This window comes from Camellia sinensis, chromosome 8 (genome assembly GCF_055761805.1).
Source record: "Camellia sinensis isolate YWXY chromosome 8, ASM5576180v1, whole genome shotgun sequence".
Lineage (NCBI taxonomy): Eukaryota > Viridiplantae > Streptophyta > Magnoliopsida > Ericales > Theaceae > Camellia > Camellia sinensis.
In genome coordinates, this window is record NC_138968.1 from 186,018,084 (window position 1) to 186,035,029 (window position 16,946).

A 16,946-nucleotide genomic window follows, 5' to 3' on the forward strand; every position below is an offset into this window, starting at 1 on the left:
AATTATAAACTAAAAATAGATTGAACAATTTAATTCCCAATAGAACCCAAGCATCATATTAAAGAATATTAATGAGTTAACGTTGTGCACTAAAATGCTATGAACAACTGATAAAAAAATTTTAAAAAAAATCAAATAAAACTATCCATTTGGTTTGCTCGGATGAACACACCATGAAATTGGATCAAAGGACTGGAACAATAAAGCAAGGACCACAACAACATCCATCCAGCAATGTAGCTGAAGAGAGTGAATATCCTCTGTCCCCCCCTCCAAAAAAAAAAAAACAATACGGCTATGTAAAAATAAAAAATAAAATTAAAAAACTGAGAGTACATTTGCAGAATCCACCCCTTCTTTAGTCCCACGGGTCTGTGAGCTTTGGATCTGATGAATAAATGGAGAAGATGACCATGGAACTTTTAGGGTATTCTCTACACTGTTTCCACCATTGTTGTGGGTCAAGAAATTTATCAAAAAAGGGAAAAATAGAACTTGAAAGATAAAATACATATTCTCACACACATAAATAAACACAAACCTAGAGATTACAAACTTTCTGCCAAGTTTTTGAATTAACTTTTATGAACAAAAATACAAATGCAACAGAAATGACAAAATTGGAGCTGATATGCACAAACAAAACCCGGTAATTTTATCACACTTCAAAAACTCAAACCCAGATTAATAAAAGCTTAACACATAAATTGCAAGATCAATTCCACCAACAGAAATGATGATCAAGACCTCAATTCCACCAACAAACTTGAAGATATATCACTCTTGCGCCAAACAAAAATTTGGCTATCGTTAGAATTAGAATATAACCCGTGCCTTAAGATATATCGCACCTGGGCCAAACCAAAAAAAAAAATTAAAAAGGAGAAAAAAAAAAGTGGAAAAATACCAAATAGAAACATACCAAACAGATTAAACTACATAATCATTTTGTTCTGAAGAGGTTGTTTTCAAATTGGATAAGAGAGAGTAGTAGAATCTCAGATAAGCTCATCATTTAATTTTTTATTTTTTAGAGAAACAAAAAAAGAGATTAGTTTTTGGATATAGAAATGGTAGAGACTAAGAAATTGACTACAGAAAATATAACACACATCTATTCTGAAGAGGTTCATAATGTGGGTGGTGGTTGTTGTTGCGGTGGTCGCGGCAGTGGTGGAGGTGTGTTGGTGTTGGGGAGAGGAAGCGAGGTAGAGGAACACTGCAGAGACCATGATATTGACAGAAGATGGTGAGGAGGATAAGGCCGATTGACAAATTATGAGTTTGGCTATCATTAACATTCTGCTTTTGTCATCCATGGACATGCTGCACCACAATTCATGAAAGAATGGATGGATATCTTATGCGGTAGAATGGTAATGTCATAGCGATCTGATATGACTAGAGATGAAAGATTAGGAGAGGCTACTTCCATGAAAAGTAAAGCGTGAATAGGGATTTTCATTGCAACGAATACTAAGTGATGATTATAAAATCGATCTAAATATTCAAATTATAAAACCAGACTCATAATAGACCAGCCATACAAAAGTCTTAATATTTTCTTAAATTCATATTTGAATAAGACTGAAACAACTGTATTTCCTCGTGTATGAGTATGACTACTACCTCTCTTCTAGTTCAAAAGGGAAATAAATGAAAATAATGCTTCCAACAATGATTAAGCAGTTAAAAAGGAGATATCAACTTCCCAGGAACAGCTATTATATGACTACTACATTTTTTTAGTCACGAAAAGCTCATATTTGCCAACGAAATTCTTTGGCCGGCAAAGAGTAACCCAAAAAATATGCATGGTCTTTGACAACTAAACTAAATTTTGTTAACGACGAATAAACTAAATTAAATTAAATTTTGTCGGCTAAACTAAACTAAACTAAAATATAGACTAAATTAAAACTAAATTATAAACTAAATTTTGTCAGCAAATAATTGTATACGACGATCAAATTAAATTTTTCGTAGCCTAAAATATAGACTATCACCGACTAACAGGTTTTTAGTCTCCTATTACTTAATATTTAGCGACTAAATTTTTTTTAGTCGCCAATAAATAGCATATCTCGACTAAATTAATAAAGTAGTTAAACTTTGAACCAACGCTGACTAATATGCTTTTTAGCCGCCAAAAATGACACTTTTGGCGACTAAATTTATTTTGGTCGCCAAGTTTAGTCGCCAAATGTATAATTTCTTGTAGTGAAGGAAACACAAACCCATATCAGTTCTTGAACATATAGAAAAACACAAATGATACAAATGACAGAGAATCACCTAGAATACCTACAAAACTCCATAGCAAATATTACCACCAAATGATACAAATGCAAATATTATATGAATAAATGAAAGAGAGAACCAGAGTGTTAACCATAGTCCACAGAATAGCAGCTACTACTCATTCCATAGTAGACTTGTGGGTGTTTCCAAGTCAGCCATTTTCAAACATTTGGCTCAATTCAACAACATTGGACCAATAGATATTAGCTAAACCAAATGGGTTATGTATAAACTATACAACAACATGATTCCAATATATTCTAGGTGTTTTGATTTAAGGTTTAGAAAAACAAAAATCAATATGAGGGCCAAACTGCAGGTGACTTTTGCAACTTAGCAACCTAAAAAGAGTCCCAAAAGAACAACCACTTAAAAAATGCCCCAGTAAAAACATCACCCAGATCCTCTCCCTAAAATCACACCAAACCCAGATCATAAAACTAAAATTCTTGGGTTCAAATGGATCTAGTGTATATGCTCACAAATTCACATGTTTATATATTCATATATCTATAAACATTTCTAGGAGAGACAGAGACAGTAAACTCACGGGGATGTGCCAGAATACGCCGAAGCCGAAAAACTTGTTCCCGGGGGTGATGTCTCAAGCGAAACGACTTCGAATTTCTGCAGATTTCTGCGAATAAAATCCATCAAATCCATTTCAAATTTCAGAAATCAAAACCCATCAAACCCCAACAAATTAAAAAAGTTTACACCAAAATCATTAACTTTAAAGCAAAACCTGGAGAGTATCTGTGTATTTTTTCCTAATGTAAGAGTTTATGTTATTCCTACACTCTTTTAACTCATTGAGGGTATTGTTCAATGGAAACCCAAAAAAGGAATGTGAGACATGTATTTCATAGAAAAGAAAAGTTACATTATTAATTGGAACATGATTAAACAGCGTTATAATGGAGATTCAATTTGAGACATCTTGAGAGTTTCAATTAAACAGCGTTCCTCTTTCTTGATCATTAGTTCTTCCAAAGCAACTTGAGACATCTTGAGAGTTTCAATTTTTTCTTCATATGTTGCATAGATTTGCTGAAGTTCATTCTTCTCTGTCTCACAAGTCAAGAGTTTTGCACAAAGAGCTTGTCGATCATTAGCTATCTTGATGGCATCAATTCTAGCCTCGGAAATCTCCTCCTTTAGTTTGACATTCTCACTTTCACATGCTGTGAGTTTCATAGTGAGTTTGTCATTCAATTTGGATAACTTCAGAGACTCCTTATACAACTTCTCATAAGCTTGCTCAAGCTCTTCATCATCACTTCCAGAGGATTCATCATCAGTGGCATTCTCAACTGGGCTCCTCGGATACTCTGTTCGTCCTTCAGTTTCAGAAGCCACCATGAAAGCAAGGAATTGTTATGTCCCTCTTTACCTTGATCTTCATTGTCACTTTCATCTTCATCAAATTCTGATTCATCATCCCAAGTGATGGCGAGAGCGTTCTTCTTCCTCAAACGAGTAGGGTATTCTGAAGCAAAGTGGCCAAATCCTTGGCATTCATAGCATTGGAGTCTTTCAGAGTTCCCTTGTATCTTTCCTTTCTCCTTCTTGGCTATAGAATTAATTTTGAGTTATCTTTGCCTTTAGATTTATGAGTATGAGTAGATTCCAAAATATTAGGATTCTTTTTCAAAAAAGATTTTTTAAATTGTTTAACAAAAGCAGCCGTAATCTTGGAATCTATCTCATAATCCTCATCAGAATTCTCTCCAACTTTATGAGCACTACTAAAAGCAATATCTTTTTGTTTCTTTTTGAAATTCCTATGTGCCTCATAAGTTTGGAGATTTTCAACCAACTGATCCAACTTGAGGTTGTCAACATCTTGAGCCTCCTCAATAGCCGTAACTTTTGGTTGGAACCGATCGTGCAAGGATCTCAAAATTTTTTCCACAACTTTGGATTCTGATATTTTTTCACCTAAATTGAAGCTGGAATTTACAACGTCACTCAACTTTGCATAAAATTCATCAAAGGTCTCACTATCTTTCATTGAAAGGTTTTCGAAACTAGACGTGAACCTTTGAAGTTTTGAGCGTTTCACAGAAGGAGTGCCCTCATGAATAGTTTGTAAGATATCCCAAGCCTCTTTTGCGACTTCACAATTGCAAATTTGACTAAACTCTTCAGGTGTGACAGCACAAAAGAGAGAATTGATAGCTTTACTATTCCAGCTACTATTTTGGTAATCAATTGTGTCCCACTTTTCAATTGGTTTGGAGAAAGTTACTCCATCAACGGCAATTGTTGGTTCGGTCCACCCATTCATGGTAGATTGCCAAACTTTTTCATCTATAGATTTCAAAAACGATCTCATCCGAGCTTTCCCAAAAGAATAATTGGATCCGTCAAGTAGGGGTGGTCGAACCATAGAATTTCCCTCACGAATTGAATTCATTATCACAAACCAAACAAGATCTCGTTCTAAAAGATATATTTTTTAAAAAAAATAGAACGACCTGCTCTGATACCATTGAAAAATCTAGAAACCTCATAGATGTTAATTTGTGATTATGTATCAATTTTAAGCAGAATATAACAGTCCTAATCAAACAATCAAGACACAGAGACACAATGATTTTACGTGGAAAAACCACAATTGGACACCTCCAACTGTGATAAAAAAAACCACGGGCAACAACCACAAAACAATCCACTAAGAAGATTTAAAGGAATTACACAGGTATACTCTCAATTACCTAGCAAATCCACACCTAATTGAACCAACCTCTATGTAACAACCCTCACCACTGTTTACCGATAAACTACCGATTACTGCTAAACTGAAACTGATTCTGAAAAGTAATTAAACTGATTGAAATACTGAACTGACTGACTGAAATCTGAAACTGATTGATTGACTGTATCTGTTTAAATGCATTATCTATCTGTTTGACTGTTTGATTATCTGTTCATGTTTTATGTTTAAATTGCGAATTGAAGGCCTTATCGGCGGCCGAACCAGAGATCGATTAGTGTTTTATGATCATCATAATTTATGTGATTTTATGGTGTAATTATCTGAAAACTGATTAAGTATGATTAAATTAGATTAATTAAGGTTGAATAGCATCGTTAGGCTTATTTACAATAGTGCCATTGTTAGTGGGCCATGTAGGCTAAACATATTTGAGCCTTTATACACTCAAACAAACATTTCATCAGCTCATTTCCTCACCACCACCGAACTAGAGAGAGAGAAAGTGAGAGAGTTGAATTGTCCTTGTTGATTTGCTTAGAAACTTAAAGGAATTGAAGTGTAGATTGCAAATTAAGCTTGTGTATCTTGCATTGAAGACCTAAGGTAGATCATTGACCTTCTTCATTGTGTATTTGAGTTTATTCTTGCATGATTAATGGGTCTTTAGTGATCTAAGGCTTGAATTGGTTCAATAGTGTTGAGCTAGAGCTCAATTGTTGCATGTATGTGCATATTGATAAGTTTTAAGGTTGTAATTCATCATGTTTTTGTAAGAGTTGAGCTTGTATTTAAAGCTTTGAAATGATTTAAGTTCATGCATGTTGCATGTTCATCTTGTTCATGAAAATTAGTTTGAAATTGGATTTAATTGAAACACCCTTGGGCTTTGGTTTCTTAAATTGAGCTTTGAATCAGGTTATTCTATGTGTTTACAAGTGTTTTCCAGAAAGTTAGCCCAAGAGGATCGAAATTTATGCATCAAAACATGATTTTGAACTTGGGACTCAAACCTGGAAAATCCAGATTTTTGACTCCCGCTCGAGCGAGGAAAATTGACGCTCGAGCGGGAAAATCAAGCTCCCAGCATCTTGCATTGATTTACAGTCCGCTCAAGCGGAGGATTGTACGCTCAAGCGGGGGCATGTGTCTTACGCTCGAGCGAGCGTCAAGCGTCCGTCGAGCGGAGATTTCACCTATCCAGTACTTTTACAGTCCGCTCGGGCGGGGGATTTTCCGCTCGAGCGGGTACCTTTGTTGCATGTCCGCTCGAGCGGGGAAACCTGCGCTCAAGCGGGGGTCTGTTTTTTCTGAAAATTCTGAAACTGTTTTCTGAATGCATCTTTGCATCCTCATCCCATCCTAGGCATTCTTAGGCCTAGTTTAAGACATCTTAATAAGGATATAGATGTAGAACACACCGAGGCAAATTAGGGATTAAATTATTATCTTTCCCAACTGTGTAGCTTAGTGTGTGTTCAATCTGTAAACTGTATAGAGTTGGCGACTGGGGACGCGCTCTAGCCTAACTGTAGCCTAGAACTCTGTGAGTAACAATTGTGTAAAGATATGTTCAAAAATGATTATCTTCTGAACAATTGAACTGTACTGTTTCTGAATTGATACTGTTAATAGAATGAATGTATGTCCTCTATTCTGAACTGTATTGTGGTATCCTTAGCAACTACTGTTATTGATTGTTACTGTTACAGAGATTTCTGTCGGTTTCCTTGTTGGAACCACTACTGTTTACTGATTGATGGCCATCATTGGCTGTTCGGTCTTTCAAGACCTACTGTTTACTGTACTGTTATGCTAATGGATATACCACGTATGACTGTACTGACTGAACGACTGAAATACTGATTTAATGAACTGTTTTCATTACTGTAAGGACATTCATTCTAAACCTCTTTACGCATTATGTTATTCATTGGGCTTTAGCTCACTGCTCATATATATATGTAGGTGTACAGACACCAGACCGCGGCTAGAAGCGTCGGGGTAAGCTCCAGTTTTATCAAGCCAACCACTGTGCCTCACTGCGAGGTTCTGAGCCTGTCAAGCTATGGCTTAGGGGTGTTTTAATTTCCCCCGTCTGTCTCTGTAACTGTTTTGTTAACTATATAGACTGTATAGACTATTACTGTACTGTTTAATAGGGATTAGGTCCCTGATCTGAATGATTATAAATGTTGTACATACTGTTCTGCACTGTGTATACATATATCTATATATATATATATATGAAAAGTCTTTTTGGCATACAGACTATCACAGCTCATTGGACATTGTTTATTTACTGTATTGGCTTCTGCCAGGCCCTGTACTCTGTTTTACTGTATTACTGTTAAGCAGGCCTTTGGTAATCTCGGATTACTAGCCGGTTACGGTGCTAAACCCATAGGGATGGGTTTGGGTCATGACAGAGTGGTATCAGAGCGATACTTACCACGAGTTATACCACACACACATGTCCAAATGAGCTATAGGATGTCTGTAGATACCCCATTTTTGACCGTCCTCAAGACTTGGACGTCACCGTTTGAACACTCGGTGATCATCCATGTTTGTGTTCGTTTGGAGTTCCCGGAGTTCTCGGCTACGCACCTTGCCTCAGGATCTCCGAATTCGACCGTTTAGTGTCTGGTTTTGTACCAAACACTTGTGTTTTGCCTTTGAGAGGCAGGATAGGGCTTGTAGACCATCCCCACCCACCACCGGCAGTGGCTAGAGGCCACCGGCTGGTTTTTGTCTCCACCGGCAATATAGTTTGCCGGTGGGCATCTTTTATTGCCGATCGGCACTATTTAGTGCCGGTCGGCACTCTTTTTGGCCAAAATGGCATTTTTGGCCGGCCGACTACTGTGCATCTGCTTTTGCAGATATTTTAAGACAGCTGTCTTGCTTTTGCTCCCCTCCATACACGTGTATGGAGGGATCTCCCTCTTATGAAGCTTGTCTTGTAAGCTTTACAAGACAAAAGGCTCTATAAGAGAGGGTCTTCTCTCTTGGCCTTAGGGTTAGACACTTAAGACACTTGAGAGAGCTTAGACAGCCATTGTTAGGGTTTGAGTTCTAGGGTTAGGGTTTGATACACATTATCTCTCTCTTTTTCCCTCTTGTGTGTGTAAAAGTGTGTTTAGTCCATACTATTGCACACAAACACCTAGTGTTTCACCTTCACTTAGCTACTGAGGTTCTAAGGGACTGATTTTGAAGTTTTGGTGTTGGATTCAAGCCAAGGAGGGCCATTGGAGCACCATTGTTGAAGAGGTCTTCAAGGGTAAGAATCTTACCCCTTTTTACCCCAATCTTGCATTGTATTTCTACCTATCTTAAAATCGTTTTTGAGCTTAGCGTATAATACAAAAAAGTTCTGTTTTTAGGCCCTCTTGACTGTTTATTAAGAGTGTTTTGTGGTTTGGAGGTGTTTGATCCCTCTTAGGCCTTGAAAGGCCTCATTTTGTGCTATTTTGTGCAAGTTTCGAGACTTTGGTGTTTGGGCATCTTCACCACTAAAATCTTGAGGGATTTCAGTGGTGAAGATGGTGCCTTGAAGTCTCCAAAAGGGGAGGGCCACCCCCTCCCTTTGTTGTCCTTGAAATGGACCGTTTTTGGCCTCTTGAGGGAGCATCATGTTAAAGTGTGTATTGACCATGTCTTGGCTGCTTTCCATGCTTAATATGTTGTAATATACCTCTGTTTATTATTGGTTTTGGTACACCATGCATGCTTAGCATACCTACCTTGTAATGCCATGTTTATGCCTTAATGTGCCTTAGGTTGTTAGCCTTTGTTCAAGCATGTTTTAGGCTTAGTCTTGTGAAGCTTTTGTGCATATTTTGCCATGTTTTAGGTCTGTCCATAGTTGTTTGGGTCGGATTTGGCATGCTTAGTATAGCTCCTTTGTATTCGGGCTTGTTGGCCTCAAGTATGCGGATGTGTAGTATGTGTTGCTCGCATCATTTCGGTGGTTTGGAACCACCCTACATGTTATTTCAGTCCTTTTAGCATGCCTAAATGTTTGCATTTTGTGGCCCTTTTGTTGCTTCAAGAGTTGATGCTCCATGCTTCATATTTGTGCCATGATGTATACCTCTAGGACTAGGTTACTTGGATGCCATCTAAGTGATTCTTGAGGCTTGTTTCTGCATGATTTGGGACTGTTTTGACCCAATTTGGTCATTTGCTTCATGAGTCATATGATCATGCTTTAGGTCCTTGGCCCTCGTTGTATGTATAGCTTGCATTGGTAGGTCAATTTGGCATCATGTCCTATATATTTTCAAGGCTTATAATGCATGCTATTTGTCCATGATTGCCTCATTCAAATGTGCTTAGAAATAGCCCTTTGATGCTTAAGCATTTGAGCCTTAACATGTGCATGTGTATGTGTATTTTGGTCCCTTGTTTTGGTCATTTTGGCCACTGTTTTGGGCCTTATTAGAGCTGCCCAAATCATGTTTAGAACCACCTTTTCATCCATTAGCATTGCCTCATGTTTGCTTGTATGCTTGCATAAGTGCCTTGCCATGCCATGTTGCATCCTTAGATTGTATGTCTAGGTTGCATTGCATCTTGCATGCATGCCTTATTCCTTGACTTGATGATAGGAATTGGGCCTTGGTTTGTTTGATTGGTTTGCATTTCATTTGACATGAAAGTTGCATACTTGGTTCTTTGGGCCATCGTGCATGGAAATGCGTAATTGGTGGTCCGAGAATCGAGACACATGCCCCTTTGAGTCATCACTATGATAAGGGACATGATTGTTGCATATATGCCTTGAATTGTGCTACCATGCTTTGCCTTGCCCTCTGTTGCTGTGAGTTGCAGGTTCTGCAGGCTTTCTTTGCCGATCGGCAGTAAATCACCAGCCGATAGCTTTATTTTGTGCCGGTGACCACACCACACTACCGGTGGTAATTCCATTCAGCCGGTGGCACTCCCCAATGTCCAGGGATGCAATCCTGAGGTTTTGGCAGCCTCCAGAGGAGTGAAGGAAGGAAAACAGAGGCAGCCTATGCATGGCGGTGCATTTTCGAGCAGGACCGAGCGTACATCGCATCTGGCTCTCCTCCCGAGGCGGTTTAGTGCTTTTCTTAGATTAATTAATTGCTTAGTTGATTAGGCAATTTGTAATATTTAATTAGCTTGCGTAGTTAATTATTTGTAATATTTATTTGGTCCCTCCGAGTGAGGGCAAATCTGTAATAAGTGTGCGTGAGTGGTGTGTATGTCTTCCAACCTCACGTCTTTCTTCCCTTTTATTTACCTGTTTATGATGGTAGATTAGGGCACGTTTAATTTAGCATACCTTATGCTATGCATGCGTGCATTCATGCATTTGTATTGCATGCATTAGGCTCGGTACATCACGCTAACTGCATTTGTATTTCAATTCAAAAAATTGAATACGTGATAGTTGATCGCATTTCATATGCCATGCTTAGGTTAGCCGAGCCTATCTAATCGCATCCTGTATGTGTTGCATTAGGCAATTTAACATTAACTAGGACACGCATGTTTGCTAACTAGTTTCTTGTTTTGGCACGGAGTACTATGTAAGTATTTGTGCTTTAGCATCTCGCATGCGTGTGAATGTTAACATGACAGTATGCTTGCCATGCGGCTAAATGCTTATGTGAGATAAATTGTTTGAATGCCTGTGGGTGAAGGTTGGATTGTTTGAGTTGGAAAAACTCATTGAAATCCGTGTTTTAGCCTACTTGCGAGTAGCAAATTCTAAAGCGCTTTTCGAAACAAACGGATATGCAATGCTTATTTCCAAATTAGGCAATCTAGTCTATACTTGTTTGTTGTGCGCATAACATAGTAATTCTAGGCTAATAACTGGAATAAGAACACATAACGTTTTCAAAAACGGATATCACAGTTAGTAGAGGCCGGTCTTCGGACCGGGTGAAAGGGGGTGCTCATAGCTGACCTTCCCCGATCGTACCCAAGCTCCCGAGCCGAGACAACTCCGGTGATGATGGACATGTGGCCTTCAGCACCGAGTCAGGGTTTCCTAAATTTCTCCATTAAAAAAAAATATTTAGGTGGCGACTCTGTATCTGGCAAAGCAGTCCATGTTTGGCACTTCTTTTTAAAAAAAATCTGTTTCTCAAAACGATTTGCCGGATTTGGACTCTTTGGTTCAGATTTAGAACGGTGACACAAATCGAGTCCGAACTGTAGTAACCCCAAATGAACAGAATGGGACTCACCCTCCCGGGGCGTTCGGGGACGTCTACAATGTCCTAGAAAAATGATTAGGGCATTACATGAACTTGTTAAAGTATGTGTGACTATGACATGACTGAATATATGCTAATGTGATAAACTATTTAAGTATGCAACTGCTTATGTTTATAATTGCTATAACTGCTTATAGTGAAATGGATAATACAAGAACTGCAAATGAATCTGAATCCTCATCCTCTGAGGCAAGAATGGCAAGACTGGAGAGAATGATGGAACTCATAACTGAGAGATTAGGGCAACAACAGAACCCACAGCCCCCATCTCCTCCAGTACAGCCAGAGCCACCTGTTAATGATGACATAATTGCACTGACATATAAGTTTAACAAGATGAAACCGTCATCCTTTCAGGGAGGCCTGGAACCGTCAAAAGCTGAAGCATGGGTCCTTGAGACAGAAAAGTTATTTGAAGTGTTTCCGTGCTCTGAAGCAGATAAAGTACTGTTAGCTACCTTTACCTTGCAAGAAGAGGCCAGAAGGTGGTGGATGCTTATCTGCGATGACAATACTGTAATGACTTGGGCTCAATTCAAAAGTGCCTTCTTTGAAAAGTACTTCCCTCAGTGTGTTAGGGACAGAAAAGTAACTGAATTTGAACAGCTGAGACAGGGCACAATGTCCGTTGCTGAATATAAAACAAAGTTCACCGAGCTTGCTAGATATGCACCACACATGGTGGACACTGATTATAAGAAGGCCAAAAAGTTTGAAGGCGGCCTTAATGTTGCAATACTGGACAGAATTATTGTTTTGAAGCTACCGAATTATGTAAATGTTCTTGACCGAGCTTTGATGGCTGAATCGAACATCAAGGCACTAAAAACTGAAACACCAACGTCTGAATGGCGTGGTAAAAGGCAGGGTTTTAAATTCAAGAAAGGCAAGCATAACCCATTGAACAAGAAACAGAATACGGGGTCAATAACTAACCCCAGCCAAGGAAGTGGTTTCATACCACCCTGTTCTGAGTGTGGCAGGAAGCACAAAGGGGTCTGTTACAAATATCTGGAGCCTGTTACAGGTGTGGCAAGGTGGGCCACATGATTAAAGACTGCCCCTCTGCTCTACAAGCCAATAGTAAAGCTGCACCAAGCGTGGCAGCATCAACTGTTGCACCAAAACCGAACCGCAAAGCTACCGGGAAAAAGCCCATGAGGCAGGGCCAAGTGTTCGCCCTAGTACCGGGAGATGTACAGAATACCGAGACCGTTGTGTCAAGTATTCTCTCTATTTGTACTCAAAATGCTTATGTACTGATTGATTCAGGGTCTACGCATTCATATGTGTCGCATGCTTTTTCGCGAAAACTGAACAGACCATTAGAACCCATGAATTATCTGTTAGCTGTATCATCACCCGTTGGGGGATCCATGACTTGTGCATATATGTACCCTGCTTGTGAAATTATTGTTGGAGATGCACATTTGTATATTGATTTACTCCCACTGAACATTGATCATTTTGACGTAATATTGGGAATGGGCTGATTAACGAAATACCATGCTACTATAGACTGTGTAATGAAACAAGTAGTTTTTCGTCCACCTGGTTTGCCTGAATTTGTGTTTAATGGAAGTGGAGTAGTACCTCCTTCGTATTTGATTTCATCTGTGAAAGCTGTTAAATTGATTAGAAATGGGTGTAAAGGGTATCTGTATTCTGTATTGACTGTATCGACTAATAATAATGCTAATGTGAACAGTATTCCCATAGTCAGAGAATTCCTAGATGTTTTTCCATATAATCTGCCAGGGGATTTGATTGACAGGGAGATTGAATTCACCGTTGATGTGGTTCTGAGTACCCAGCCAGTATCTAAAGCTCCTTACCGAATGGCTCTGACTGAATTGAAAGAATTGAAAGTGCAACTGCGGGAACTGTTAGATAAGAAGTTCATCAGGCCCAGTACTTCACCGTGGGGCGCACCTGTTTTGTTTGTGAAAAGGAAAGACGGCTCACTGAGACTGTGTATTGACTACCGTGAACTGAACAAGGTAACTGTGAAAAATAAATATCCATTGCCATGTATTGATGACTTATTTGATCAGTTATAGGGTGCTCAAGTGTTCTCTAAGATCGACCTCAGATCAGGATACCATCAGTTGAAAGTTAAACCAGAAAACATTGACAAAACTGCTTTTCAAACGAGGTATGGACATTACGAATTTTTAGTTATGCCTTTCGGAGTTACCAATGCACCTGCTGCATTTATGGACCTCATGAACAAAATCTTTAAACCATACCTTGATGACTTTATTGTTGTATTCATTGATGACATACTAATTTACTCTAAAAGTATAGAAGAACATGAACATCATCTGAGACTTGCCCTACAGACCTTAAGAGAACAGAAACTTTATGCTAAACTGTCTAAATGTGAATTTTGGCTTGATCATGTTATGTTTTGGGGGCATGTTGTTAGCAAAGATGGAACTTCAGTTGATCCACAGAAAGTTGAATCGGTAGTAAACTGGCCTAGACCAACAAATGTGACAGAAGTCCGAAGCTTTTTCGGTTTGACTGGATATTACAGAAGATTTGTCAAAGATTTCTCTAAAATTGCCTTACCGTTGACTCAGTTAACTCAGAAGGGGATATCATTTGACTGGACTGACCAAAGGGAATCAGCATTCCAAGAGTTGAAAACTCGACTTGTAACTGCATCGATTCTTACCCTACCTTCAGGTACGGATGGTTTTACTGTATTTAGTGATGCTTCTCATAAGGGTTTGGGATGTGTTTTAATGCAGAATGGGAGAGTTATTGCTTACGCTTCCCGACAACTGAGACCGCACGAAAAGAATTACCCAACCCATGACTTGGAACTTGCCGCAGTGGTATTTGCATTGAAAATCTAGCGTCACTATCTGTATGGGGCGACATGTGAGGTGTATACAGATCACAAGAGTCTGAAATACTTCTTCACACAGAAAGAACTGAACATGAGATAGCGGAGATGGTTAGAATTGATTAAAGACTATGACCTACATATTTTGTACCATCCGAGAAAAGCCAACACCATTGCCGATGCACTAAGTCGGGAATCGATTGGAAATTTAGCCTGTTTGCGCACCGGGCAAAAAGAATTGCTTTGTGACCTTGAAAAATCTGAAATTGAAATTGTTTTGCGAGAACAAGGTGGAACAACAGCTGCTATTTCTGCTCAACCGGCACTGATTGAAGAAATTAAAGAGAAACAACAATCGGATGACTTCTTGAAGAAGATCATCGAAGAAAGGGAAACTAAACCAAGACCGGGTTTCAAATTTGAAAATAATGTACTGAAATTTCAAGAAAGATTGTGTGTACCGAATGATACTGAACTGAAAAGAAGAGTTCTGCAAGAAGGCCACAATTCAAAACTGTCTATCCATCCAGGGAACACGAAAATGTACCAAGATTTGAAATTAAATTTCTGGTGGCCGGGAATGAAGAAAGAAATTACTGATTTTGTATCGAAATGTCTTCATTGCCAACAAGTTAAAGCCAAACATCAACGACCCGCAGGCTTATTGCAGCCCTTACCCATACCGGAGTGGAAATGGGAACATATCACCATGGATTTTATTATGGGATTGCCTCGCTCCAGTAAATGTATGGACTCAATTTGGGTTATTGTTGATAGACTAACTAAATCTGCTCACTTCTTACCTGTTAAGACAATTTATAATGCGGACAAATTGGCTATACTCTATATTGATGAAATTGTTAGACTGCATGGAGTGCCTGTGTCCATTGTTTCTGACAGGGATTCGAAGTTTACATCGAGATTTTGGCAAAGCTTACAGACTGCATTGGGTACTAAATTGAGATTGAGTAGTGCTTATCATCCTCAGACAGATGGCCAGTCAGAAAGGACCATCCAGACTCTGGAGAATTTACTGAGAATGTGTGTCCTTGATTTTCAGGAAAACTGGGAAAGCCATTTGCCCTTAGCCGAATTCGCCTACAACAACAGTTATCATTCAAGTATTGGTATGGCACCTTTCGAGGCATTGTATGGCAGAAAATGTAGGTCTCCGATTTGCTGGGCAGAAATTGGAAATGGGCCCTTGCTTGGGCCGAGATTGTATATGAAACGACTGAGAAAGTGAAACTGATACAACAGAGACTGAAAACTGCACAGAGCAGGCAGAAAAGTTATGTTGATATCAGAAGACGAGACAGAGAATATGAAATAGGTGATCACGTGTTTGTGAAAGTTACACCGATGAAAGGCTAGACTCGTTTTGGAGTCAAAGGCAAGTTAGCGCCAAGATATGTCGGACCGTATGAGATTATTGAGAAAATCAATCCAGTGGCGTATCAAGTTGTGCTTCCTCCTAAAATAGAGCATATGCACAACGTCTTCCACATTTCTATATTGAGGGATTACCTCCGGGATCCTTTCCATGTGATAGAGCCTACTCATGTAGTGTTGAGTGATGACTACACTTACGAGGAACGGCCTATTCAGATTGTAAACAGACGGATCAAGAAGTTGAAAAACAAAGAGATCCCGTTAGTGAAAGTCGACTGGCAAAACCATGGTGACGTGTATGCCACTTGGGAAAGGGAAAATAACATGGCTAAAATATATCCTGAACTGTTTCCACTGAATCCTGTTTTCTTCCAAAACGAAGGTAACTCGAGTTTAGAGTACTAAACTCTTTTTAAGGAGGGGAGACTGTAACAACCCTCACCACTGTTTACCGATAAACTACCTATTACTGCTAAACTGAAACTGATTATGAAAAGTAATTGAACTGATTGAAATACTAAACTGATTGACTGAAATCTGAAACTGATTGATTGACTGTATCTGTTTAAATGCATTATCTATCTGTTTGACTGTTTGATTATCTATTCATGTTTTATGTTTAAATTGCGAATTGAAGGCCTTATCGGCGGCCGAACCGGAGATTGATTAGTGTTTTATGATCACCATAATTTATGTGATTTTATGGTGTAATTATCTGAAAACTGATTAGGTATGATTAAATTAGATTAATTAAGGTTGAATAGCATCGTTAGGCTTATTTACAATAGTGCCATTGTTAGTGGGCCATGTAGGCTAAACATATTTGAGCCTTTATACACTCAAACAAACATTTCATCAGCTCATTTCCTCACCACCACCGAACTAGAGAGAGAGAAAGTGAGAGAGTTGAATTGTCCTTGTTGATTTGCTTAGAAACTTAAAGGAATTGAAGTGTAGATTGCAAATTAAGCTTGTGTGTCTTGCATTGAAAACCTAAGGTAGATCATTGACCTTCTTCATTGTGTATTTGAGTTTATTCTTGCATGATTAATGGGTCTTTAGTGATCTAAGGCTTGAATTGGTTCAATAGTGTTGAGTTAGAGCTCAATTGTTGCATGTATGTGCATATTGATAAGTTTTGAGGTTGTAATTCATCATGTTTTTGTAAGAGTTAGCTCATTTGAGCTTGTATTTAAAGCTTTGAAATGATTTAAGTTCATGCATGTTGCATATTCATCTTGTTCATGAAAATTAGTTTGAAATTGGATTTAATTGAAACACCCTTGGGCTTTGGTTTCTTAAATTGAGCTTTGAATCAGATTATTCTATGTGTTTACAAGTGTTTTCTAGAAAGTTAGCCCAAGAGGATCGAAATTCATGCATCAAAACATGATTTTGAACTTGGGACTCAAACCTG